Source organism: Varroa destructor, unplaced genomic scaffold (assembly GCF_002443255.2).
Source record: "Varroa destructor unplaced genomic scaffold, Vdes_3.0 BEIS01000007.1, whole genome shotgun sequence".
NCBI lineage: Eukaryota > Metazoa > Arthropoda > Arachnida > Mesostigmata > Varroidae > Varroa > Varroa destructor.
The window spans coordinates 22,652,840-22,679,850 of record NW_019211460.1 but is presented as its reverse complement, the minus strand read 5'-3'; the positions used below and the strand labels follow the sequence as shown (position 1 = coordinate 22,679,850).

Here is a 27,011-nt window from a genome sequence, read left to right as displayed (position 1 = left end):
ATTCCGTTCTCGCGTCCTGCTTCGCCCAGCCTTTACAATGTGACCCTTTATGCATCACCTTGTCCATTATTTAAACGCCGTTATCGTCGTAATCGCGCTCGACCCTTCCATCATCACCATCCCTCCCGAAGCACAGCAGCCGCAGTCGAAGTGCCTGACAGGATAGGTGGTTTGTGCTACCGGGTGCTGGCCGATGCTTGCGAGGTTATCCGATCTAATGTTTGCATTGTTATTACAAATACAATATAGTTGGAGCTTTCTTTTCGAAGATGTCGCCACCACCCTTCTGGTACCCAATCTCTATGCAGCCATAAATTTCAGTGCTATCTCTGCTTCCAACTTTATCGCTTCCGATCACTATATGCTGCTGACACAGGGTCGCTCCTAATAAAACAATCGGAAGGGTCTGTTCGGTCGGATAAAAGCTCCTGGGTCAGCAACGGCATGCGCCTACTCTAGCTGTTTCGTGTGTGTCGCAAACGCTCAATGCCGACGCAGATGTCAACACACGAGCGGAGTTTGAGAATTCCAATTCACAACGGGAGCAGCGGTTCGAGGCCATGTGATCTTTTTTGATTCAGTCGGCCCGTATCGACCGAATTCTTGCGTCCCACGCCCTTCATAGTCATCTATTCATCCGTCTGCTGTCCTGATCTTGACGGACGTCGAGTCGTTGTCATATTTCCGTTGACAACGAAAAAAATATGCTGTTTCTCATGCTGTTGTTCTAGCAGCCTTTAATGGCGATTTTGCAAAAGTGGAAGTCGCTTGGCGGAGAGTGGGCTAGGGGGTGACACTTGTCGCGAAATCTCACTGACTCTTGTAGATTTGTTTGTGTTGATACGATTTTTCATCTTGAGTTTCTGCGTGCCACGTCCTTATGGTACCAGCAGGAGCCTGGCTGCTTGGCTTTCAGCTTCGCTGATTCGACAGGCCCATTGTGGTGTCGCGCATGGGCTGTACACCCTTCCTTTCGATTCCATTCATTCCCTTTATCCACAGGAGGAATCCACTGGCATCTACCTGTATTGGATAACATTCGCTTGTCGAAAGAGAAACATGGTCTTAGATTTGTGCGTCGGAAAGAACCGCAACTGGAGTTGGCTCCGCCGGTTATTGCTACTAACTTCTCCACGATGGCAGGTTAACTTGTGCAGCTGATGCGTCCGGAGATGAAGTAAACATATTTCACTGCCTCTGTAGCTGGCAGTTGAGCCGGCTTTAGTGATGATTAGTATGTAATTTTACCATACGACAATTGCTTATCGCTATCAGAGTAAAAGCAATTGCGTAAAATCGATATATTAGCGAGTTGGTCATCGAGTGAGAACGCGACTTGAGCGGCGCACCTCATACGCATCGATATAGAACGCTAGAACAGGACGGTACGTCCGATATGCGCCGTATCTCGCGGGCCGAACTGGCCATTTTGTTCATTTCATTAAAGTGGAAGTTCAATATTAGAAATCGTCGTTTGTTGCAATATTTGCAGGGCCATGCCCATACTGTTCGCCACTGAATATTCCAACGCATATTCGCGATTTGTCTAAGCATTAGTTAGCGAAGTTCTATTAAATTTTGACATTTGTGATCCATCTAACTTAGATTGTATTGAATTGAAAGCCTGAATTTGAAGCGGAAAAACTATCTGAAATACTTCAGTACCCACCGACTTAGTCTGCACCATATCTAAATCAATATTTCGACCGCTGTTAGTCAGCTAGGGGTTGGCCGTCCTCAGTGATTTCCTGTACACCACACTATATGTATATATATATACATACGCAAATCAAGCCAGTAGATGCTTCTCAATACCAATTCAATGCGAAACTAGATATTTAGAACGCCCTCCTCTAGCCCCTCCTTCAATCAGCGCCTCATGTAAATACACGTTTTTTTGAAAATAGCCATGTTAATTTCGTGTAAAATCTTCCTTGGTCTAGGCATCTTTTAACCAATATCTATTTTATCATTCAATGCATCCAATATGTATATTTAGTAGTGATATTGTTTTAGACAACTGCCCTCTTTTCAGTTCAGTACCATTTGTTAAAGGCTTAACTCAGCGGTATCATAATAAAAAAAGACCTCAAAAAAGTTAGTGTTTTGCCTGAGATACACTTCTTCGAACAGACCCACCCCTCTTTGAACGTTTATGGTATGTGTGAATATTTGAGCGATTTTACAGCATACGTCTGTATTAACTAAGTTACCCATTTTAGTATATTGCGAATGATTAGGATCAAAATCTAGCGAATCATAGATAATCACCAAAGCTTAAACACGCAACATTTCCAACCGCCCTGCACATGTGGACTGTTTGATCTTGTTACCCATCAAAGATACATTTGGTCTCCTCTACTTTGGCCTACTTCTTCTAAAGACGGCCATGTCTTTCTATGTGAGAGAGTCCTCGTTTTCTTCCTTTTCTTCTTAAGATTTCTCGCTATCTATCAGATGTCGCTGTCTACCATTTCATGGCACGGCACGTCCCGTTGCCTTGGGCGACTCAACGAAAAAAAGCACGACCCGCCAGAATTGGAGCGCTCGCACTACACGGGGGCAATGGAACCGACGTCAGGGGAGGTTGCAGCGGAAGCCAACACACTGGCAGCAGTTCTCGTGAACAGGAACGGAGACGACAAACGGTTAGGAACAAACGGAAGAGAGAAACTTGTAGCTGTCCCGAGAGCCCTTTGAATCACCAAAGCGCGGCGTATCCTGCTGCCTCCTGCATTCTGTTCCTGCTCGGTATCTGTCTATTTTTCCGTGGGCGCCTATCTATCGTTCTCACAGCGTCGTTCTTCCTCACTTCTGTTCGCTATCCCTGCCTGCCCTGCTCCCTCCAAAACGTTTTCGGCAGATCCCACTTGCCACAACAGTTGGACTTCTGCTACGCAGAACCAAGTTGAAATGAAGCACTTCAAAAACCGTATCTCTTATAGCCTGTCCCCACATCTAGGAAAAACTAAGAAATCTAGGTTAAGTATTCAATGGTTTTTATTTTGCCTCCTGGATAAAAACAGCAACGTGGTGTAGTATTAGCAGTATTTGCCTTATGGGATTCTATGTCTGTGTCATTTTACCACTCACAGCTTTGCTTGCTACTTTAAAAACGTCTCTCGCCCAGCTCTATACCCTCAGTCTGTACTCATCATTCACTAACACACACATCTCAAAACGGCGTCTCTAAATTGCTGTCGTCTAGTGCATCAAAATGCCAAGATCGTCGTGAAGCATGTTGTCGTCCCAGTCATTGTCTCGACTACCATTCCGATTTCCGCACTGTTGCGGCATACTGCTGCTAGACAGGTTACCTCTGCGCTACCGCTTGGTTAGAGTTCAAGTACCACCATCCTCTTCCGTTCGATTCGTAGAAGGCAACAAGGGTACTGGTCACCGGAGGGTACAGAGACGTTCTAGAAGATCTGTGCTTGTCTGCTCGCTGGGTCCAACAATCGTAGTAAAATTCTCTTCAGGAAAGCCCCGATCGAAATGTCATTCGGCAAGAACAGCAAAATTTTACGAAGCGAAAAAAGAAACTGGTTGTTGAAGAAAGTGGCGGTATATGGCAGCAGCGATTCGGGTCTAAAGTTTTTGCTTTAGCTCTTTCTTACACTTGCCGTACCCCTAGTCCTGTCATAATACCTCTGGTTCCTTTTTGTTAGGCTACGAACTTGAGCAGAAGCAAAACCTTGGCCAAAGGGACGGTTAAGCGGACGCAAGATAAATCGAGTGAAGGTAGAGTTTATGTAGGACAAGAATCGCATTCGGTTTGGGGATGAAGAACCCTCTCTGGATGGTGGAGTCACTTGGAAACATCTGACCTTTAGAGGAGTGATCTCATTTTTCCTGTTTTTCCATCATCTGATTCATGGTTACCAATCTAGAGACAGAGGCAACAGAAAGTCGGAAATGATGCAGGAGACAGTTTACCTTAGTACGGATATATTTTAAGAATGTCTTTCTTACAAAGTGAATATAATGCCATCAAGTTTCGATTGATTATGGACCATTTGTAGGTCAAATGTAAAATATGCACAAAACTAGGCCCTATCTAGTATATTAATATTTAGGTACGCCCAGTACTCGCAACATTCAAGTTAAATAGCTGGAAAAAAAGTAAAGATAATAGGCTTTATGTGCTAACCGAAAGTACGATTGTTGTCTTCAGGTTGTGATAATGAGTAACCTAAGGCGAGCTTAATGGAATCGATAGAATTAAATAAATGTCATTTGCCTTTTTTGTGCCTTATATTTTTGCCAAATTAATTATTGCATGATGGTTTTTCAACAAACAACTGTGATGCTGAATGCCATTAGTAATATATCTATTAAACGAATAGTGGCCTAATAAAAGTTTTTTGGCTGATTTTAAAAAAAAGGCAACCCCGAACACGATATAGATTTTAGTCTGATTCTAGGGTAACATTTTTTTCAGGACGTTCGCGGCAAACAAACTGCGTGTGTCACCCCTTAATGCTTTGATGCGGACTCTACCAAGTTCAAAAAAAAGTTCACAAAATGTAACTTTAGCCGTCTAACAACAATGCTGTAGTAGTCCAAAACGCTGCGACATCTTCGCTGATCTGCTTCTCAGAAGCACCACTCACGGGGTAAATTGTATACCTACACGCTTAAAGCAGCACGACAATGTAATGCACAGGCAAAATATATCTAAGAACACTGGATAACTCAAGCGAGAAATCGACACTTTAATGAACCTAATAACGGCTCCGCATTCGAGAACTTCATAATTTTAAGTAAGTTATTTAAGCACTATAAGCAACCAAATAAGTTACCTAGATTGCGTATGCTAAAATTGGAAACTAACAAAGAAATTTGTTTGAACTATGTAAAATGTCATTCCAGTCTTCAACAAGAAACCTAACATCTATATATGTATAATAAAGTGATATTTGATTAAAAACAAGCATTTGTTTCTTTTTGAAAATCTAAAGTGCATCAAATAATCACTTTCCTTTCATCTAGATACATTGTATAATTTTGAAATGCAGCTTGACTAGTATGAATTATGTAATATAATTACCATTTTTTTTCTTTGAAGCACCGATTGTTGTCGGTTATAACGACTACAAGGTGACATTTTAACATGCTGAACTAGCAACATTACGTACAACAGCATATATCGAGCCCTCTTACAATTCAATGTAATGATAGCGCCCCTATAATGGTTCACCTTAGCAGAGTGGTTTTCTTCGATGCTGTGCTTCTATTGAATCTCATTTGTGGTCTGTTCATAGCGGCGATATTCAGCGACTTCGATCGCAAATCGCCGCACAGGTGTCCGGAGCCTGGCTTTATGTCTCCTTCTGCTTTCTCGCCTCCTACGCCAATTGCTGTAAAATAGCAGGCCCACAAGGTGGCCCATAGCAAGCTCGAATATGGGCCGACTTGTGGGAATATAGAACTGAGGATGGTCTTCAAGCTTTGCTCTATGCGGCGCTCTTTCTAACTGCCGCGTTGAGTGAATAACATTCATTTTGCTAGCTGCTGTTGCTGGCGGCTTCGGCCGCTGCGGCGGCGGTGGTCCTGGTAAGCGAAGGCAAGAGCAACTGCACTCCATCATGCTCCCGAATTTTCCTACGTGCTTCGCACGCCCACTGCTTCAATGGACGAAGCCAGGTCATGCCGAGCTAGAAGCACTTAAATCCGCTTTAGCTTTCTCCTTGCTCTGGCTGACTTTTTGAGCGTTTGCCAGCTTCCATCCCTAAGCTGCTTCTGCTACAGCTTCTGTTTCTTCTACTTTTTCTGTTGAAAATTTCGGAGTTTATCTCGCGGATTAAAAGGAAACGTTGCTACAGACCCAGGGTCGCCAAAGAGCCTGCAACGGCGGGCTCAGGCCACGCCCATCCCTTCTTTTGGCCTCGATCTTACTTGAATTGGGGCTGTGACGAATGATGAGAACACCTGAGGGGTTAACCAGGTTAGGCGCAAGGGACTCTTCCACGTGTAATTTCCATATTTACCCAAACTCAGCCGCTTATTAAATTTTAAAATCCTCTTTAACCCCCTATGTAAACATTGAGTTCTTGAGCATCGCTGAGGTATAGTCGTTTGGAACAAGAAAAGTATTGAGTGGTTTGATCTGGCTTTCTTGTGAGATTTAAATTCCTGGTTAAAACGTACGTTTAGTTGAATAAGGGTGATTGGATAGTTTGGTAGGTGACGACTGGAGAAAAATATACTGTGAGACTTAAGTCTCTGAACTGAGTCAAAGTGCGAATTGAAAAAAAGGGGCACATCTTTTACTCATAAGTAAACGTAAGTCGTTTATAAAAAGGAAGCTTTCTTTTTGTTTTTTTGTTAATTTTTTCTGACTACCTTTACTTGTGTTGTTGATTCCAATACTTCTGTAATATAAGAATCAACGAATTGTCAAGTATTGCTTAACAGAGGAAAAAGAACAAGCTAATATTTTGGTTTAAAAGAACATATCTTTTCAACATAGGTGACCGTAGATCCTTCTGCATATTCAAGATTTTGATCCAAAACACAAGTGGTTGTGCTAAACGTGACCTCTAGATGTTGAAACGATACGTTTTGACTCCATTTCAACAAACAATTCAATCAACCAGTTCAGAAACAAAACAATCTAGGCGAAAAGGTAAAACGTCAGTTTACATTATAGGGCCAATTCGGCAACGAAATGGCTACCAGTTACAATGGATTTTTCTTTTACAACAGTTCTTCTTGACGCATTTTCTCCGCACAAAATTGCTCTATGCTGCATAAATCGTGTCGACCTATAATCTTCTTACTATTAAATTGGCCGAAACAGCGACCGCCACGGCATTTCGATGAGGAACGAAGGATTTTCGTGCAATGGACGATCCAGAAAAAATTTGCGGGTGTTCTCTCGCACGACTTACAAAGAAATATATTGTCTGATTGCGACTCGTAATAAACGAACGGTCTTTGTTCGGACAGTCGCAGTCTCAAAAGTTATTTTATATCTGGAAGAGAAACGGGACTACTTTAATAGGAATAAAATGTGCCAACGAACAGCGGCCGAAGACAATGTACTGAAATACAAAAACACTACGACAACCAAAAGTATGATATTTTTCCGAGGCTAAGAGAAATGCGTTTTACCCGATTGAAGTTAATTTATGCGTATATATATATATATATATATATATATATATATGTGTGTGTAGCGCCCGGGAACTAACTGTAGGTAAAAAGAAAGTTACACTTCGATTGATAAGTTTGCAAAAAGTTACGGAGAACTGAAAGAGGTAGTTTCGACCAGATGTGTGTTCTTGAAATTTAGTGCAAAGGTTGTTGCATAGTTTCAAGGGCGCAAACAACCAGTGTTGATAGGACGGCAGTTGAAGGTGGTCGACGTTCTGATCCGTGTGCTGCCACTCCAACAATTTCGCCTTGGGCCGGATAGGCGTGAGTAGGGGTAGTATCCGCCTACAACCGACTATTCTAGCTAAGAAGACCAGGGGTCCGACTAGCTACGGCCTAGCTGACTGGCAGCTTCATTCTCGGCAGTCTCCTGCTCAGTAGCGAAGGTAACAGAGACACATATGGAAGGTGACGAAGACGGCAACGAGGAAGACCACAACGGGAACACATAGAAGGAAAAAAATATAATATGATGATATTACAATTGGAGCTGGTCGAGGGTATTCCGGGTGCAGAAAAAATAAGGAACGCATGCTCGTTCAGCCAGCAGTCCAGCTTTAAGCAAGCTGTCGTCGGAAACTTCTACTGCTGCTTTGTCAGTCATTGACGCTGTGGGAGCTTACTGCAGAAAGCTCCTCAGGGGAGAGTTCCAGAAAAAAAGACCTGTCGTTGCATGTCAGAGTGGCCGGTGAAGCATTATTCCTTCGCAGCCGTACACGAGTGGACTCACGTTGGTAACATTAATCAAGGGCTGGATGCTCGTGGTGGAAATGCGTATGGACGTGGAACCGTACGAGGTCAAGAGTCAGACTAGGGAAGCAACATCTGGGAGGAAGAAAGCTCGAAAAGGCTGATAAGGCTGATGGAGATGATTACAACGAACACCGCGGCTCAGCGACCTGTCTTTTCACTGATCCGAGAGTCGAAGGTGAGCAACGGCGCCTAAAAGTTATCGTCCAGAAGACCCGGGGGAGGGACTCAAGGTCAGGATCCAACGTCTCTAGATAAACTTTCGATTCTATTGCTATTCATAAATAACCATAGTTTCGATCGACGATCTAATCGTAGGTCTCGTTTAAAACTAATCTGTTAAGTAGACAGTATTTAGTAGAAATGATACCAGCCAGAAGGCGACTAACCCATCGGGCGACAAGCAATATTTCTAATCGCAGGAATATTAAGAAAATCACAGAAGTTTTAGCCTATGTAAAACTAAATCCATTATTTTCTTTATATGCACCTGGCATTATCGATATGCTTTTGAGGGATCGGAAAGAAGAAGCGCGTCAAACAACGCCAAATCCTCACATGTCGTCCATCTAGAAAAATGCGTTATTGACTTTAGCCAGATTCGCGGAATAAATTTCTGGTATCCGTTGCATCAACGACAACGTAGTTGTATAGATTGGCTGTTGAAATACCTACATGACAATACGAGGCACTAAGATTTAAATAGGCAGGTCTTAACAGTCTACTACTTACTTGGCTGTAAAAAAAATAGAAAAAACTGTTATATATCCCGGAATATATGTTATATATTCAAAATATCGGCATGGGTAGGTGTGCTAGCTGCTATTATCGTGTTATCTCTTGTAAATACTACAGTTCGGAAGTTCATGGTACTGACTTTCAATTAATGATCAAATTCAATAATCCTTCCTGCTCCCTATCCTTATAGCTATAAGATGATGAACAAATGTTAATGTTTTATAAGCCATCATGCCAGCTAGGCTCCAAGTGAGCTGACTTGGTCGCTGGATCATTAGTTGTGCGGGCACGGGAAAAGACCAGGAAATCACTTCAGGTAAGTTAGCAATGACGTTGTTGCTATTTTGGCCTTTGCGTTGGCGAAACGTTTCTGCGTAGCGGGTGTTGACGGCCCACTTGATGCTGTCAATGTTCTTAGGCAGACATAGCCGCTTACCCCGGTTTAGCTTGTGAAATGAACCGATGTCCGTAAAGGGTTTGAAAGACCTTGCCTTTTAGGAAAGAAGGTCGCGTACGCTTATCTAATTATTTATCGAGAAGCGTAACCGTACAAGAAAAACAAAGTTAGATGAAAAGGAGTGCAGCCATCGACGTTTGATAAAAATGGAAAACCCATATTTAGTGAGCACCTTGTGTGCGCTTTGATGTGCCCGTGCTGTGTAACACGGAAAACGTTAACCGCAGCGGAATACCTTTGACGTAATAGTCGAAATCAAGCACAATCGTATATTGTTCTTTGTTAGACTTTCATTTAGCTGTCACAAATCAATCTGATTAGGACTTATGGTACTTTAATTTGGGCTAGCTCATCATTGTGAAGGTGGGAAATGTTTTGAAATAAAATAACTTTGATAATGATTTAACTTAGTGTAACAATTTTTAATCGTTTACTAGATACAGTTCTTACATATGTCATCATTTTCAGCGGCTTCTAATTACCTATAATCACAATCATTCATCACAGGTGTGTAAACGAACAGTTGCCAGTGTTGACAAAAAACAATCACTCGAGCTTCGTAAGTTAGCAAATTGCTAATTAAATAAAGTTGCCACTGTACGGCACGGTCGAATGCCCTAATTTAGCTGGCGTTAATTTCCAACAGTTGTTGTATCAGCCAAAAATTGTCTGAGGCTTTATCTGATCCGTCCGTACAACGTTGTTCAAAGGCTCTCAAGCTGTCTCAGAAAACTTGGCAGTCTTAGCAGACGAAATTTTGCCTTTTTTCTCAATTTGGCGGCCAGCTTCGCAAGTTGAATCTCAATTTGAATGAATCAAGAATTATAGAGCAACGAAGCGAATCTCAACCGACTTGCCTTTTGGCAGCAAAGAAGAACCTGTCTCTGGTCGGTCTTTCCACTCTTTTCCTTCTATGGACCGTGAGAATCCCCTGGATTTGTCGAGTTCAAAGAAAGGCGACTGGATCAGAATGCAGATTCTGCGCGGAAGGAAGGCTTGAGCAGGCCCACTGACAAAAACAGATATACACATACACATACAGACAGACAAACGGGTCGATAGACAGGCATATAGACAGAACTACCGCTGCAGAGGAGAATGGACTTCAGCTACTTCTTTTTTACCTTATTTTCGAAATAAAGGGAATGAAGGATGAAAACGACAGAGTTGCCGACGCTGGCGGTTACCGAATCCATCGAGTCGACCAAACGGTCTGCCGGCGACCCATCAACCAATATCGATGATACGATGGTCTCTGCAACGAAGTGGTAAGGCGGAGTGATCTACAAAACCTAGGAACTGCTTATCCCACCAAGCGATCTCCCAATGCGGCGGAATGGGATTTTCAAGCTTGCTCCCACCTTCCTCAGCCCGTCTGTCACCCCTCGCTAGCTTCCCACCACGTACCAGCTCTACGACACACTCACCTAGAATAGGTAGTACTATATACTCTTTTGGCAGAAAGCTGAAACAGTGCCTAAGCAATTTATAGCAAGATGGGCGCCGCAAACGATAGTGGAGCAGGTCCCTTCTATCCAACACATAGGCCTGCTATTGACAGTCCAAGGGGGCGCGCAGAGAATCGACGCCCGGGACGAGGCAGCCTAAGGCAATGGCAGTGCATCGCGGCTGGCACGTGCAAGTGAATTGAGAGGTGGCGATAGCCGGTCGGTGAGTAGGGTGGCTGCAGCCGGAATTGGGCAAACGACTGGATTACCTTCGATGACACTGCATGCGTTTACCAACGATTTTGCTCGAGATCATTGGCTAGATATGTGCACTAAAGCGCGACAAAAAGCGGATAAAAACGAGCCTGAGGGGGTTAGGATGAATAAGAATAAGAGAGCGAAACGTGCCTGCCTAACTGCCTTTCTGAGCTCGCCGACAGTTCTTGATCAGAACTCAAATCTGGGAAAGACAAAGAGACATTACCGTAAACGTCCTTGCTAGTGATAGTAAACAGAGTATGTTAAGAAAGAAGCAACCAATTTATTGGATGTTTTTATTCAAACTGTTCTCACATTATATCGACATCTATTGCAATAGCTAGATATAGACATAGGTCGCGTTGAAGTCCGTTCTGTTCCTCAGTGACAATAGAGAATGCAACGACAGGTTTACGTATTGGTGGATGTGCTGTCAGTATGTTACTACCCATGATGCGTGCAGTAAGCAAATAACGCTACAAAATAAAGCGAACTAATTGTACCTTTGATAAAAGTATACCATTTCCAAAGAGACCGAGCGCCAATCTAATGGCTCTCGTGGCTAGCAGAAACTCAAGAGTCTCAAAAGCTGGAAGATGTGATACACTCGTGCTTGAAGGTTGGCCAAATAAAAAAAACCTCTTTTGAAGTAAATGTCACCCGTCTATTATACGTATATAAGTTTATTAAGATTGCTATCTCTTACCTTTGGAAAAAATAAATGGCTGAATAAGTAGATAAGATGAAGGTAGAAAAGTAAACTGAATCTATATTAGTAAGACGATATGGATTATTTGTTAACCTTTAATGTATATAATGTAATAATAATGTACATAAATATATACATATTTTCATATTGCATAAATGCTATTCATTTTATTTACTTATTCAGCCATTTTTTGCTTGCAGAGATACGAGATAACAATCCTAACAAGTCTAAGATAAGTCGAGAGATAACAAGTCTACTGACTTGTGTCCACATTATATACACGTATTGAATAACGTAACCTTCACGATTTCTAGAGAGCGTAAGACCAATCACTTTCTACCTCTGCGCAAGTTGAATATTCTAGTGGACACTTCATGTTGAAGAGAAACATTTTCTATGAAGCTGGATTTTCAGACCTAGGACATTGAGAACCCGAAACACAGCGTTAAACATCACCTGGATCAAATGTAGGCGAGTGAAGATCATCATTTATACGCTATGATGATTTGAAGAAGAAAATTTATTTGAATCGGCCTCAGGCTGATTGGATTCACTCAAACAATTCTTACCATTATCTAACTACCGCTAGCACGAAGACAAACAGTAATGCTAATAGCATATTTCTCGAAAAGGTTAGTCTTCCGCGAAGAGTAATTGCTGCGCTCTGAAATAACAGAACGCATCGTTTCTATTTTGAAAGCGCCTCTCATAGCGAGGTCCCAATTGTTACATTTAACAAATATATTTAATCCTTTTGAAAAAATCCCTTTTGTTTTGAATCCACTTTAATAGTAAAAATCATCGGAAATAAATAATAAAATAATAATCGAATTCCCCTGACACTATATAATAGTATATTATAATTGCTTACATTCACAAGGTTATGGCAGAGTAACATTGGTAGCAGTTGCCGTTAGCATCTATAATCTGACCCAGTGATTGATCGTTGAGGCAAAATTACTGATATAATACAATACTTGTAGATATGCTTAACTCTTTCATATTGAAGGTGAAATCACACGTTCTTCGAAATTGCTCTTGCAACATCACGCCCATACACAGACACGCATACGCAAATAGCACAGTGTGTCCCAACAACGATGACAATGATGTCCATGACGCTTTTTCTTGATAGCTTTCGTAGAGCTTGCTTGATGACTTCAAGCTTCTCATTCTTTCATATTTAGAGCGGGTCTGAGGTCCAGTGGCTGGCAAGCGACCGAAGCTCCATCGAGCCCAGGGGACCCCTAATGAGCCTTTCAATGTGTCCTCTTTCTATGCTCTTTTTCGTTTTGCTCTTTTCAAAACAGACGCCCTAGCCGACCGTCGATCCGTTGTCCCAATCACCCATCCTCGAAAATTTGTTTCCTCCTCAACGACCCTGTTATTTCTCTTACCTTACCCGTGGACCGGCACCCCCCATTCGCTTTCTATCTTTTTCAAACCACTGCAAGAAGAACAGGCAAACAGAGAGGAGTGAAAGCTTCGCTTCTCTTTCAGGCTATTCTTTCTCTTGTTTTAAACCAATGTATTGTTTAACTCCTCTTCTCTCAGGAACTAACCAACCGGCCATCCCGGCCCCCTAGCCCGGCCTGTCCTGTCTGCGTGCTCCCTTCTCGTTTATGCCCTCTTCTTCAGCAGCGGAGATGGAGCTGCCTAGTAACAACAGAAACGAGATCGGGGCCTGGGTTAGTTGAGACCTCGAGGCCGACCCGAGTTCCGACCGTGCTGCCGGGCCAAGAACCCAGTCGCTGCCTCTGGAGACACAGAGAAAGAGCTCCGGACCAAAAGGGAGTGACGGACAACGGCCGTCCCGGGGGTTCAAGCCTAGCGCACGAGTAGCAGCAATGGCTGTTATTAGGCGGTATGTTTAAGGCGAGAAGGAACCTCTTTGTTTTTCCGCTGAGGGAAACACAGCGCAGCCTGAGAGAATATCGCCAGGACCACTCGACCCGCTTGGATGGCATGGCTTTCTTTAGTTCGTTTGTTGGTCCTGGTTCGTATACAGGAGGGCAGAAGAAAATAAAAAAGGGAACGGAATGAGAACGAAAAAACCTAAAAGAGGGAGCAACAGAGATAGGAAGCAAGAAAGTCTGCCAAAGGCAGGAATGATAGCAGCACTAGCGGCGGCAAGCTCACCCTTCTTCAACAATCCATAGAGGATAAGTATGCGGATTTGGTTGAGTCGAAGAGCTTTCACCTCGACCTTCTCTTTTTTCTTTTTTTCGGAAGGATCTTGATGCGCTGCAGACCGCTGCTGCTACTACCACGTTTTAGCGGAATGGCCAGAACGAAAGGACGCTTGGTCGGTCGGTGGTCCATGTGTTTTAACCAGCGACTTTATAAAGAGAGCACGAATTCCGTTTTCCGCCTTCAGGATAGGTTAAGTAGGCTAGCGAAAGGTTAGAATGAGACTGAATGTACGACCGGGTAAAAGACTAGTAACAGAACAACGGGCTGACACGTAGAAGAATACCTTGATGTAGGTTAATATTACAGAAGCGGAACAGCGTTCGGGCTCGTCGTTGCGCCTCGTTTGCCATACTTTTGTCAGTCTTTTCTTAGCAAAGGGCTTCTCTGTGCGTTTTTCATTCTCTTCTTCCATTTATCCTAACCAGCCACGTCTAGCCGTTTTCTGGGTCGGGGCAGTCTAATCCTATAACAGCGATTGCCTAATATATAAATACGCATTTACGCGGCGTTCGGCTTAGCTTTGTATGAGCATTTACCAAGTGTAAAAGCGTTTTCCTGCGTAGCTTAGGAGCGCTCTATTCACCTAGGTCTCCGAATGTCTAACTGGGCTAAACGGAGTTGCCCTGTTGATCCACCATTTTAGTTAGAGATGGAAATAGATAATAAAATTTAGGAATATTGTGATGTGATCAAATGGGCGCGCAAGTGCATGGAGCACGGTGCTCAATGGAGTGACAGTGACATGCAGCGGGGTGTAACCAGCGAATAGATTAATTATCTGCCACTGGATAAACAAAGTTAGCTCCAAAATGCGTCGTTAGTTTGAGCGTACGGTCAACGATGAGGTAAACCTCTTTAGAAGGACAACAAGAACCTAAGAGGCTTATGTAAATCTAATGGAACATACCTGTTTCGAAAGTCGACGCAGTTCTAGTACATCGTTGTGTCTATTTATTACTACGTTTGATTCCTGAAGGCTGATTTTTCCGGAACAAAACGTTGCCTTTTGCTTTTGGAAAAACAATTGGACACGTCGCTAGTAAAAACATAACGTGTACAAGTAATGAAAGCTCGTATGTATTTGATACTTTTATAAATTCCTCAAATGGTTATTTACTTATCTTTAAGTGAAATATGCGAGATAATGTATATTTAGACTGCGTAACACAGAGCAACAAGGGCATAGTTCGTCCAAGTCGAGCAACACTCCCTTCATAACATAGAATACCATAATTATCGTACTAAACTTCAGGGGTGTGCATGTTGGAAAGTATTTGATTGTCCTGCCTGGTGAGACTATCTGTGACAGTCGACCCTTTGATGCTTGATCGCGCCGTACCTCGTAATATTTCTCTGGCTTAGCGAATAGTTTATCATGTCGTATATATTTATGCTAACACGCTTATTTATTCAACTTTTTTTTATTCGTTAAAGTCAGACATGATGAAAGCCATCAGACTTATAAGCAAAAGCATACATTCGAGATCCACTAAGTCCAAATATTTAGTAACAAGAACTTGTCTATACGATACGTACCTGTGAGCATCGAGGTCTTCTAAGAAGATTTTGAAGGTGAAGATGGGATTTACCATTACTCAATCGCCTAATGCGTTCCTCCTTGAACTCAATTGCGCATACCGAGCACCCAGTGTGCTAAAATGACTATTAAGAGTCGAAATATCACAGCCAATTTCGCTTGTTAAGCTCAAGACTAACCGGTGCGTCGTGTCTTTCTTTAAGACGAAGTTTTTCTTGCCCAAAATCGTCCCTGTAACAAATTTACACAAATGACGGTCAATACGTTTAGACCTCTCGTCTTCTCCAAATAATAATTTCCTAGCGTTTGTTTACCACGTGCTTGTCAATATTGGCACAGGGACTAAGTTGATTAAAGATTTGCTGTAGACCGTAACGGAGTACAATATATACATATATAGATTTGTTTTTGTTTTGGGCGCCAATTCGTAGGTCGGCGAATGGCAGAGAAGTGGATCAAAAATAAGTAAAATAATGTAAGCTCTGTTTTTACAGTTAATTCTGAGAAATTGTTTGCATAGGTGTTCTACTCTTGAAGTATAACGCCTTTTATTTCTGGATCGAAACACTTTTAGTATAAAAGTTTATATTCTTTAACAAAACTTGTTTCTGTTAATTTCACGTCCTGTTTCTAGCTTATAGGAGAGGCTTCGTATTTAAGAAATAGACCATCAGTGGCTCCTATGTGTACAGGACGTGTTTGCCTGAACGATGTATTATGCTTTATCTAACCAATGGATCAAGACTTAAAAAGAACTAAATTATTATTACCTTAGCAATTGCCTAAACAATATACGATCTTTAGCTAGGACAATCTTGTTGAAAGATAGCTCTAGACGGTAGCAAAGTTTAAGGTATCAAACATTTCAAGGCCTCAACACCCTACTGACGCTGTCACCAAGCAAACGGCTATACGAGAAACTTTCGAAATCCGAAAATTATCAACACATATGTAAGAATTATGCAATCAAAGGGCTACATTATGAGGACTCTTTTCACCCTTTTTGGGTAAAAATGAAACGGCTCACAAAATTACACATTACGGTTCTGGAGAAGAATTGAATAAAATAGACGATAAAGTGAAGAAATTTTCTTTTCAAATTTCCCAGATTGGTTCGTTTATGGGGCAAATGTCGATTCGGACAATTACTTAGCATTGATGCAGTAAGACACTTTTCTATAATATATCACATAAACCGGCTGGTTGTCACATCTGGGTTTAATTATACCTGCTCAACGTAAAACACAACTCGAATCGCAATGAATACACCTAAACCAGTAGTCAATAAAGTGACCTGAAAAGTTAATATTTTCATTGTGTGATGGATCCCACCAAATGTAGACCCATTATTTCCAATGATGTAGTTAATTATTGAAGGTTTTAAGGCAGCTGAAGCTGCAGTCAGGCTGGTATCATAAGTTAGCGAGGCTGGAAATACGCCCGAGAGGATTTTTAGAAGGCAGCCTTGATAGATGGATAAAATGGAGATGGAAAAAAATTGTTATCAACATCGCCGAAGGAATAAACGAAGGCTGCGCTGGTACTGGACTGAGCACATACCTTATGGCTTACCGTAAGGCCTTTTAAAAGACTCTAGAGCCGATAAGCCGCCCCAGGCCGTGGGTCAACCAAAGAGCCCTTAAACTACCGGAGAATGGCTCATTTATAGCAGAACGTTTCTGCTCGAGCTAGTGATGATGGGCAGTTGACTTATATCAAATACCGGGTTAATATGGGGAACAATAACTTCCCAGGTATGCTTAAAACAGACGCTAAGCCATATGGCCCCTTCCTAAAAATCACGTAACCACGAACTTCGGCTACCTTCTCATGTGCCCAATGTCTGATTCAGATATAACCTTGATAGCTTGTTTGAATAAGAAGGCTTAATACTATTGTAATACACGTATTTTGCCCCCTAATAAAAGTTCAGCCATCGCCCGATAATTTCCGGAGATTTTCATGACTAGAAATTTTTTATGGGCATTGCACAAATTTAAGATTGCTTATTGTTTGAAAAGGTGATGAAAAGTTTTATTGTTCAAGTTGCCCAGTGATAAGCTATTCCGTCGGAAATGGTCACCCTATAATTGTCATGATAATGTACCTTGATCACATAGAAGCAATATGAACTTGTTCCACAATTTGGGCCGTGTACGACACAAAATAAAACGAAAGTGCAGTAGCCTGCTGGTCCATATATTTGTTCGACTCCATTGCTTGTGCCTCGTAATCAATGGGATGTATCATCGTACTACATAAAATGGTCGGCATGTGGGCCGGTATACATAAGAATATTGTTGGCGCTTTTAAAAACATTGTTTTTAAGTTTTATCTAGAATTACTAATTGTGTTAGTTAAATTTTGTTCGCAGGATCGTAATGTGTGATGATTGCCGTTTTGATGCATATGTTTTTCATTTGAATCAATCGTATTCTGTCCTAACAACTTCGTTGAAAGACGGGAACAATTACTTTTACTCTATGCAATCAATCGATGAATTGAAAAATACAGCCTGTAAACGTACACCGTTGTATGACGTATAGGTCGAGTTCATATGTACATAAAGGCTCTCATTATTCAGAAGAATACACCTTTTCGCTCCATGCAGCAGGTACATCTAATGATTAACTGTTACCATCGATTCTCGTACTATTTTCACAATCAGCGATGCTTATACCTATTAAAATGTAATTTGTACATACTTTTTATTCTTTATAGTCACTTCATTGATAACATATTCTTCAGACAAATTGTACCAACATACCCTAAACGGCACTCGGCCAGATTGGACGAACCCATCCACTATTATACGGAAAATCGGTGGAATTGAAGATAGTTAACGCGGAAGTAATTGTATCAACAAATGCAAAACATGCAACGAACGTACGCGAAAAAATGACGACTACTTATTACTTAACGTCACACGCCTCATTGCCAGTCACTGTCACATTGGCGTTGCGTAAATATAACTGGTACGCGTTTTTTCTTCTATTATGGGTCGCTTGGTATGGTCGGCTTGTGTATACTTGCATTTTGTCGAACACTGATATAGAAGCCATTATTTAATTCTACTATGCACAAACTGAAAACGATTCTAAAACAATGCAAAATCTGACATCCTTGTCAGGTTGGGTCGATTTATGCTCGCATATATCTTCTCTAGCCGTACATTCGTAACCGTCAGTACTCCCGTGATGAATGCGAGTATGATGAAGCGCTCTCAGCTCATAGTAGAGTGACGTCCGCTGAAACCAGACCTCACCTTAGTGAATTTATTCTTTAGGGCCATTACGGAGAACGAAATCTCTACACAGACCGCCAGGTCGGTCGCCGGAATGAAGACGTGCATTGCAAATGCATGTGAGAAGGTCAATAGGGAAAAGAATCTTCTTTTAGCACTTGCTTTTGAGTGGGCGGTAAGTGCTGTGACGCCGTCATTATACATTTTTATTAATGATAGTTATTATTGGTGAATTAAAAACAAATTTAGCATACCTCACTTCACCTGCCTTCCAACTGTAAGTCTACTCTTAAAAAAAAAAGGTATAAACCTATTCTTTCAAAGGGTGAAAGTCAAAATGTGCAAAGCCTACTTTTTCTTAAACCCTTTGTACATATATCATACATCTCAGTGAACCCATTTCTCTATATCTTTAAAATTAATTCAGTTTTGCTGTTATAATATTAAATTACCGTCAAGCTAAGTTGCAGCGCAATTCACTTACATGGCTCCTCTTGCTTCCGAACTCCTATTAGGACTACTACAGCTGCCACTTCGGCTTGTCGTGAGCCCAATGCTCGTTGCATCTTCAGCATTAGAAGAACCCATCTTAAAGCTGTGGCAATGGCTTTTCTCGGGTTACCTTAGCAAGCCTTGTTTCGTTCCTGCGGGGTGCCACCCATCATCTCCACTATCTAAAAAGTGGCAGCAGATCAGCCACCACGAAATTCACTCACGTCATCAGCTCGCCCTGTTCCCCCATATGGGCTTCTAGGTAACCTCCGACGTCGTGCCATTTTCGTTCCGATGAGATGAAAGCCGTTATAGCATCCGCATTATGCACCCACACTCAAGCTTCCAACCAGCCCTGTCACTATTTTTCACAGCGGGCATCTTTTAACCCCTCCAAATCTCCTTCACTTGTCGGCGTTCTTTATATCATAAGCAATCACTCAGCACTCTTCGTTCCTTCATGGTTCCCTGCTTCTTGTTGGCCGCTTGTCATCGGCCAATGTTCCTCACCGTTTTCACCCCACAGCGTTTTGTGTGTCCGTGGAACGAAACACAAAAAGAAACCCCCGCTAAAAAATGGCGGCTGCCTCCTCCTGGTTATTGTAAGGTGGCTATCAAACGTCGTTTCCCAGCAAAAGCGTTTAAAATAGGCCAGACGCTCATCCACTTACATTTGCGTCTGCGCTCCGGAACTTTTGAAATAAACGAGATTATTGACCAAACAAATCGATCAGAACGGTTTGAAGGAAAATTCGAGCGGCGTGACATGGTTGCCAACGCGACGCGATACGAAGCGAAAAAAGTAAAAGGTTGAGACAAATGGAGAAAAACGCTTTAGGGAAAGGGAAACGAAAAGCGCTAGAGAAATAACGCTATAGTTAATCACATGAGTGTAAAGTGACACTGGGCCAAGTTGATAAGTGTCAACTTGGCACCATGTCTAACCTTGTTCCCTAATAATTGCAATAGTTTATACAGGATGTGTCTAACAAAGAAAGATCAGAAGAAAAGGCAGGAAGATAGTTTAATTAGCGTCACACCCAAGCGGTTGACGTGCACTCTCTGCAGAAAGGGTGCCTGGCACATCAAGCTTGGCCAATACATGGTGTAAGTACGTTTTTTTTTACATCATCTAGGAGGTACCATCTAATATATCTTAGAGGTCCACTAAAATTCCACCGAGACAATACCAAACGTTTTCTTTATTCGAAAAAAGTCGTTTGTCCATTGTATCGCCAGTTTCCTCTACTTATCTCTTATCTCTGTTATTAACAGTTATTTCGCCTTAGTTTCTACCTACACCTTTTAGCCTTTCTACATTTTACCACTAAAAAAAATTCATGTTAGTCCTTTTCAGCCCATTGTGTGATATCCATGTTCCCGGACGACAAAGCGTAGCGCTCTATAATTGGCTATCGGGGACCTCGTTCGCAACTGAACCTGACTCTAAAAGATATTGCCGGCCAGACTGCAAGCTTTGTGGTTCATCTTTATCCTAAATTGAAAAGAGGACAGTTGTAGCGGCGGCTTATCTATCCATCTTCTAGTAAGGCTGTGCCACAAGCCTGATACAGTCTACTTAACAAACTGGCGTCCATGTTTCTGTGGTGCAGCCTCGTTTACAATCTCCGTTACTTGAGTCGTGGTAGCGTGTAGCGGCTCACTGTTTCCAAGGTCTTCCATCGTACGAATTGCGTTCCGGGTTTGGCCACTCGCATGGTGAAGTCGTGTGGCTGTCCGTGTGTCTGAGTCCTGGTTGTCTGCAAAATGGCCGTCAACGGTGCGAACATAAAAGGAAAAATAATTTTTTTTCATTGAGTAGGAACTATTATTATCGTTGATACTGCCGCTTCTTTCAACTACGGTGTGAAGACAGTGGCTAGCAGATATATAAAATGGACAAACTAAATTTAGAGAGAGATCCAAGGTCATACAGCTATAGAGAGGAAGAGTCGGAAGATCATCAAGGCAAGGCAGTAGAAGCGACGTGACTGAGCAGCGAAAGCAGACTTTGACCGTAACAGAACACTTTCCCCTAGCTTCTCCGTCATCCATATAGCAAGCAAGCAATGCGAAGCTGGGCCGGCCCTCGTGCTGCGTGACACGTGCTGACTTTCGCTTCCTGCCCTCCACCAGCCCGTCGCCCAACATCTTCTCATTTTCTTTTTATCATAACTGAGCCGAATGTGGCTACTCAGTAACAGACAGCCTGGCACCCTAGCAACGAGATATCTATCCGGGCTATAGCACTGCATCACATACGGCACGCATTCTGCTTTAATCTAGCCACAGACATATATTACTAAAACAATCCCTCCTTTACCCCTTTTTTTATTCTCCCAATCGAACCTCCTTTCCATCCAGGAGCTTGACGAAGCGCCAAAAGCCGAACGCACTTTTGCGTTACGCTCTTCAAAACACAAACACACGGGAGCTAACACACCACCAGCGGAAAACGATCATAACGGCTAATTAATATCGTCATAGTCACCATTAAGCAATAATGGAGCCCTCGTTAAAATGGTGCTAGTCTTTTTACTACAATAGTTGCCTCTATCATTAACGTGCGGCAGTCATTGGCAATCAGCTCCGTGCAGAGGTTCTGCCACGCCGCTGTGAGTAGAGCTTTAAGCAGTCACTCATATCACGGATACAGTGTTCGTGTTCATATAAAGAAAGCATAAGAACCAGAATCACACCGGGGCACGTGCCAAAAATTGCAAAGCGAGCTGCTTCTGCAATGAAGCTCGAGAATCGTTGTTATCCTGTCACATTTGTCAATTGCGCCAAATCATTGCTCGTTCTTTTTTCGCAATACATTACGTTGAAGGGTAGATCATACATTTTTTTAAAGTTTGTATCAGTTTGGTAGCTATACGATTCGAGCATTTTACCATACTTCTTTTTCTCCGGCCTTGATGCAGTGGGTATTGCTTGATATGCTTCCATAGATTCGTCTACCGCGGTTTGGCTCGTCGTGGATCGTGCTGAAGCAAGCAGTTAGGAAACGGATCAAAATAGCCCAGACAGACTTCACTATCAGACCCTATTACACTAGCGAGGAATATACCCGATTATACCCGAAAAGCAACACCTTCACTCCAATTAACATACATCAATTTTATGGTTTTCTCATTTTAAACGTATCTAAGGTATTTGACGTACGGCTATTGATATGTTGTGGCCTTCTATTTACCATCAATAATCAGAAACCATTTTTTCATTAGCAAGCGATGTCAACAATAAGGTACATAGGCATGTAAAATCTGTAGCGTAACAGTCTTTTCAACAGGGGACATCCGAATTGAAGAACAATCAACAAAGCTTACCTATTTTTCTTTTTAGGGCAATTGGAGTTTGTTATCCGCGGCTAACCAGACCAGCATTGCGTCATCCGATTTATCTAGTAGGACTCGCGTTTAGTTCGTCATCTTCCACGGAAAAGGGCCGCGAACTTGAGTGATCCGTTCTCTTAGCAATCACTACCGAACAACTTTAGAAATCGAGAAGGTTGCCATTTACTCACCGGAACAACGATCACAGCATAAACGAAATATTTGTTTATGTTGTTTACTAGATTTATTGCCAAAACAAGTTCTCATAACTGTTCTAATTCCTGAATTACGATTAGATTGATTAAGTGTATGAACTTTTACGTAGATTACATGCACTGTGTTTGCCTGTGCATTTGAAGTATTTGGTATAAAATGAAGGGGTGCACAAGGGTCCGTTTTCACGGCATCTTCTTTACCCAATTATATTTAATGGCGAAGCATTGTTTTCGGACTCCTATTGGTAAACATTACAGTTATTATGTCCGGCTGTTTTGATTTTTTTTCTTTTTTTGATTCAGCAAAATTTCATACTTTTTAGGAAGTTACTTCACTCCATCGCTCTTCTTGTTTGGATTCTGCCGGGTGTGTGTACACTGTCGTATCGCACAACAAGAATTAGCTTCTGCATTTCTTTTACGTGTCGGATTGAAAGAATAATCACGTAAAGGACCAATCAGCAGCTTTTCAGACGGTAATCCGAAGATGCCAGTTACTGCTCTGAACTGGAAATTTCGACCGTAATTAGTGCGCTAAATGCTATCAAACTGACTCTACGCACTAGATTTTTTGTGGAAAATAAAGGACGTTTTCGAGTTACGATAAATTGCATATGTAGTTCGGGCTTGAAATCAAAGAACTTTTAAAGCTACCCTTTTGTGAAGTGCAACTGAACTATTGAAAATGAAGAACAAAACTATCTGTCCGTAATACTTCAGGTCAATTACTACGGTAACGGATAGTTCCCCCACATCCCGCCCGTCAGAGACTGTTTAACCTACTATGGTCAACTGGTGGCGTCCATTAACGTGCAACACGTGCTTTCTATTCTGACAATTTTTCGATAAGCAGAAACCTGCTCTGTTATGACGTATTTTGCGACTTCCATATATATATATATATATACATATATATATACACACACACACACATATATATATATATGTGATCTAAAATTGAAGGCCATAGCACGTTCGAGTGCACGCTACCTAGACTCGATTTGCATCGTGTAAAAATTGCTACGATCTTTGAGTATCGAGCGATCTGCCTGTCTTTACAAGTTGTCGAGCTGCCCTGGAATCCAAGGGGTAAACGGGCTTATGGTTCATATCAAATGAAAATATTTGACCTCCTTCATTATTTTTTTCCATGTTCAGGACCTGTAATGGGCCCCATTCTGTAGTTCTGTTTAATTGATCTATTTGCTAAGGCACTAAAATTAAAAAAGGGAAACACTATCACAGATTGTGACCGAAGACGATTTCAATGATTTTATCAGAGCTACTACGCTATCGCATGCCGCTTCTCTCGCCACGCGTTTTTTGTCGCTTTCTTGTAATAATTTCACCTTTCAACCTTCTCCAGTGAAACCTTGCCCGTCTATGCCTGACTGTCCTATCTCTTTCGCAGACTCGATTCATTTTGACAGGTAGGGAAGTGAATTTTATTCGCCGCTATTTCCGTTACCGCTGATTCTAAGAGATTGTTAGGCTAATTAGTGACCACGAAAAAAAAATGTCCACCTCTCATTACAATAGTCACAACTTCTTTTTCGTCTCCCGAAAATAAAAGCTGCCCCATACGCATACTGCTAGAGCCGTATACACGTGTATGTTTACTATCGCAAATTGCGGCTTTTTCTCTCTCATTTTCTTCGGTAGCTACAGCACAATATCCACAGCTTCGTTCATAAGCACATACGTTTATTTTTACGAGATCTCTAATGGGGAGAAAGACATTCTCATGTGGCTCGACAGGGCCGCCTCTCCAACAATAAGAAAACTAAGCACAATGCTGGGAGCCATATGGGACAGGAAAAAGAAGAAGGAGTTGACGACGACAGCTGCGTCAGCAATGGGCAAGCTAACGATGACCGGGCACGGTGTAAAGGAGGCTATGGAAAAAATTGGGGAATGGCACAAGGTCGTCGAGCTTGCATTAGCGATACACGGACTTGTCCCTCGCGAAACGAAGACGCTTTCGCCGCTCGAGATGGCAGCACGGTCGCGGAAGAATCGCAATACAAACAAAGGCAAGGAGATCAGAGGTTCTGAGATGGGTTGGTCTAGTCTCTCTTTGCATAGACCGAAATAGTTCAGCTCCACTTTGCTCACTTTTCGATGCTCCGAGTGTTGTTCTTCACCCTATATCTTCCGCTTCATTTCTATATTTCTCATATGCCAGCCACTCGAGTCTTTACTCCCCGTCGGTGTCTGCTGTCTCCATTTCCTTGACCAGCTTAGCGTCGTTTAGCCGCCACTTACTTCTACTGTCTCGCATCAGCAATCCTCACCATAGACACCAACGTTTGTCCATTTCGACTTCCAACAGCGGCTGGAGCTGCTTCTCCCTCCTGTCACAATTCTTCCACAAAAATAATGAGTTTTCAGATTTTCTTTCAGGGTTTTACTACTCACTCTCTTGCCGCTTCCAGCCCCTTTCGTTCTGCCTCATTCACTTTAGTTTGCCCCATATTCCGCAACGTACTTTGCCATATCTTCGTCTTCTCTGTTTTGCTCACTTGCTTGCTTTTCCAGTAAGATCCTCCCTGTTTGAGTAGCAGTCGAAGTTGGCCGCGACACCATTGCGTCTATCTTGGTGCAGCTACGAAGTAGCCACTGTGGCTCCCACAGTATAAGAGCTCGTGGTCGGTAAATGGCGACTGAGATCCTTTCTGTCACAGTAACCGCTTTCGTGTTTAGTGCATCAACATGGACGACGTCGAATGTCGGAGAGCCGTGCTTTTCCGACAACCCCGACAGAGCAATCAGCGACGAAGAAAAAGCGCACGCTGGCGTCTTTGCTATAGCCACCTTGCTCATCAGAGCTGCCACTATTCACGGTCTCAACCGCTACAGCAGGAGTCTGTCACTGACACCCAGCAGCCCACCGTAGTTCACCGTAGAAGCCGCCGTAACTTCTCCTAATGCTAGCGAAGCTTTCCGTTCAGTTCTGAATGATGCTATGCGGCGGCTGGGCAGAGAGTCCGTTCACTTGCATCTTACTAACGTTGAACGGGTAGGAAGGAAGCAGACTCCTTTCTGCACAAGCTCAAGCTATTGGAATAGGATGAGGAAAGGATCTCGATGCTGCGTTACTTTTTTGCGGCTTGCAGTCGTAGGAAAAGTCTGCTTTTTAACGTCTGAGATTACGGGTGCGCCCCCCTGTATCCTTTATTCTATCTTCTCCGCTGAGGACGAAAGCGTTCTTCGTCTTTTGCTTGAGGCAAAAATGCTTCCTCACCGCCTTGTCGTCTACTTCCTGGCTGTCGTCTTGCACGAAAGAGAACGAACCTCTACCAATCGGAACGCACTGTACGAGCTCCGCGAGCCAGCCCCGAAAGCCGACTGCTCTTTCTCGCGGGCCTTTTCGTTCGTCTGACGATCTTTTTACCACCGCAGTGGCGCTTGTGAATATGGGCATAAAAGGGCAATGGAGATGGGACTTACGATGTCTTGCCAAGAAAGCTAAAAAACTAGAAGACGATGAAAATGAAAAAGTACAAGCAAATGAACAGCGCTACTGCCATCGTATAGTAAATGGTTGGCCCGCGATCCACCTAAATGATACTTCTGCTTGACAATTTTGAGGCAAAATTGTTTCTACGAAATCGCGTTGCAGCCGCTATTGTTGCCCGCTGAGCAAAAGGACGAAGCAGATAAAATAAGGAAAGAGTCGGATCCCTTCGCATTTCCTTGCAATTAAGTTTAATATGCGCAACGCTCGCGTAAGTAACCTAAAGCCTGGTTTAGTGGTGATGCTGCGGGCGCTGATGCTGAGAAGAATTGCTTCGTCGCCCCAATTATGCCCACTAAAAAATATGAAAGGTGCCGCCCATGTTTTCGGTATATGGTGTCGTGCTCGTATTCAGCGGTAACTGTTCGAATACGATGAAGTTTGTTCATGTCTGTTATGCCGCTGACTCGGTAGCACTGTATTTACTGCTCGAGGAAGAGAAAAAGCAGCTATATAAGACGATTCTATTTGTCGATTAGTCATCTCGTCAGTATAACGTCATTTCCGTCTTATCACCAATGTACGTGGACGTGAGGAGATGAGCATAACGCGTCCAGCTTTAATATATGTACCCAGATGGTCCGGGTAATTTTTTTGGATACCGAAGCATTATCATATTTAGGTTTGTTGTGTATGCTTACCGTGTACCGTTTACCAATAAGTCTGAGGCTCTCCGCATTACTGAGTCGCCTATGGATTCTATTAGATACGTTTTTTAGAGTCCTCCCTGCACCTGGGGCTACTTGTTGTATCCACACACCAGAGTACGTTAATTAGTTGAAAATATACAATATTACTGAAACTTTTTATAACGCAATTTGTGGCTGAATAGCATTAAGGATCCTTTTTGAGCGTTAGTTATTCGAACTGCCCAACTAACAAAGAAGCTCGGTAGAAATAATGCAAAAACGCAGTTGATTTTTATTATAGGCTTTAGATATCGTCTACCGAAGGATCAGC

The 27,011-nt window shown here is 42.5% G+C and overlaps 1 long non-coding RNA gene across 2 annotated transcripts in view; it reads right to left on the bottom strand.

The window, feature by feature from the left end:
- The window catches only part of LOC147754459 (uncharacterized), a 30,602-nt gene extending 8,152 nt beyond the window's left edge, over positions 1–22,450 (bottom strand). The window contains exons 1-4 of one of the 2 annotated variants that reach the window (XR_015316685.1): positions 22,314–22,450; positions 18,977–20,744; positions 15,248–15,479; positions 11,092–12,965 (exon numbers count right to left, since the gene is read on the bottom strand). This is a non-coding gene — a long non-coding RNA (uncharacterized LOC147754459). Of the gene's footprint in view, positions 1–11,091; positions 12,966–15,247; positions 15,480–18,976; positions 20,745–22,313 lie in introns of those variants that run through there. The other variant, XR_015316684.1, reaches the window with a different exon arrangement.
- Between the last annotated feature and the right edge of the window lie 4,561 nt (positions 22,451–27,011).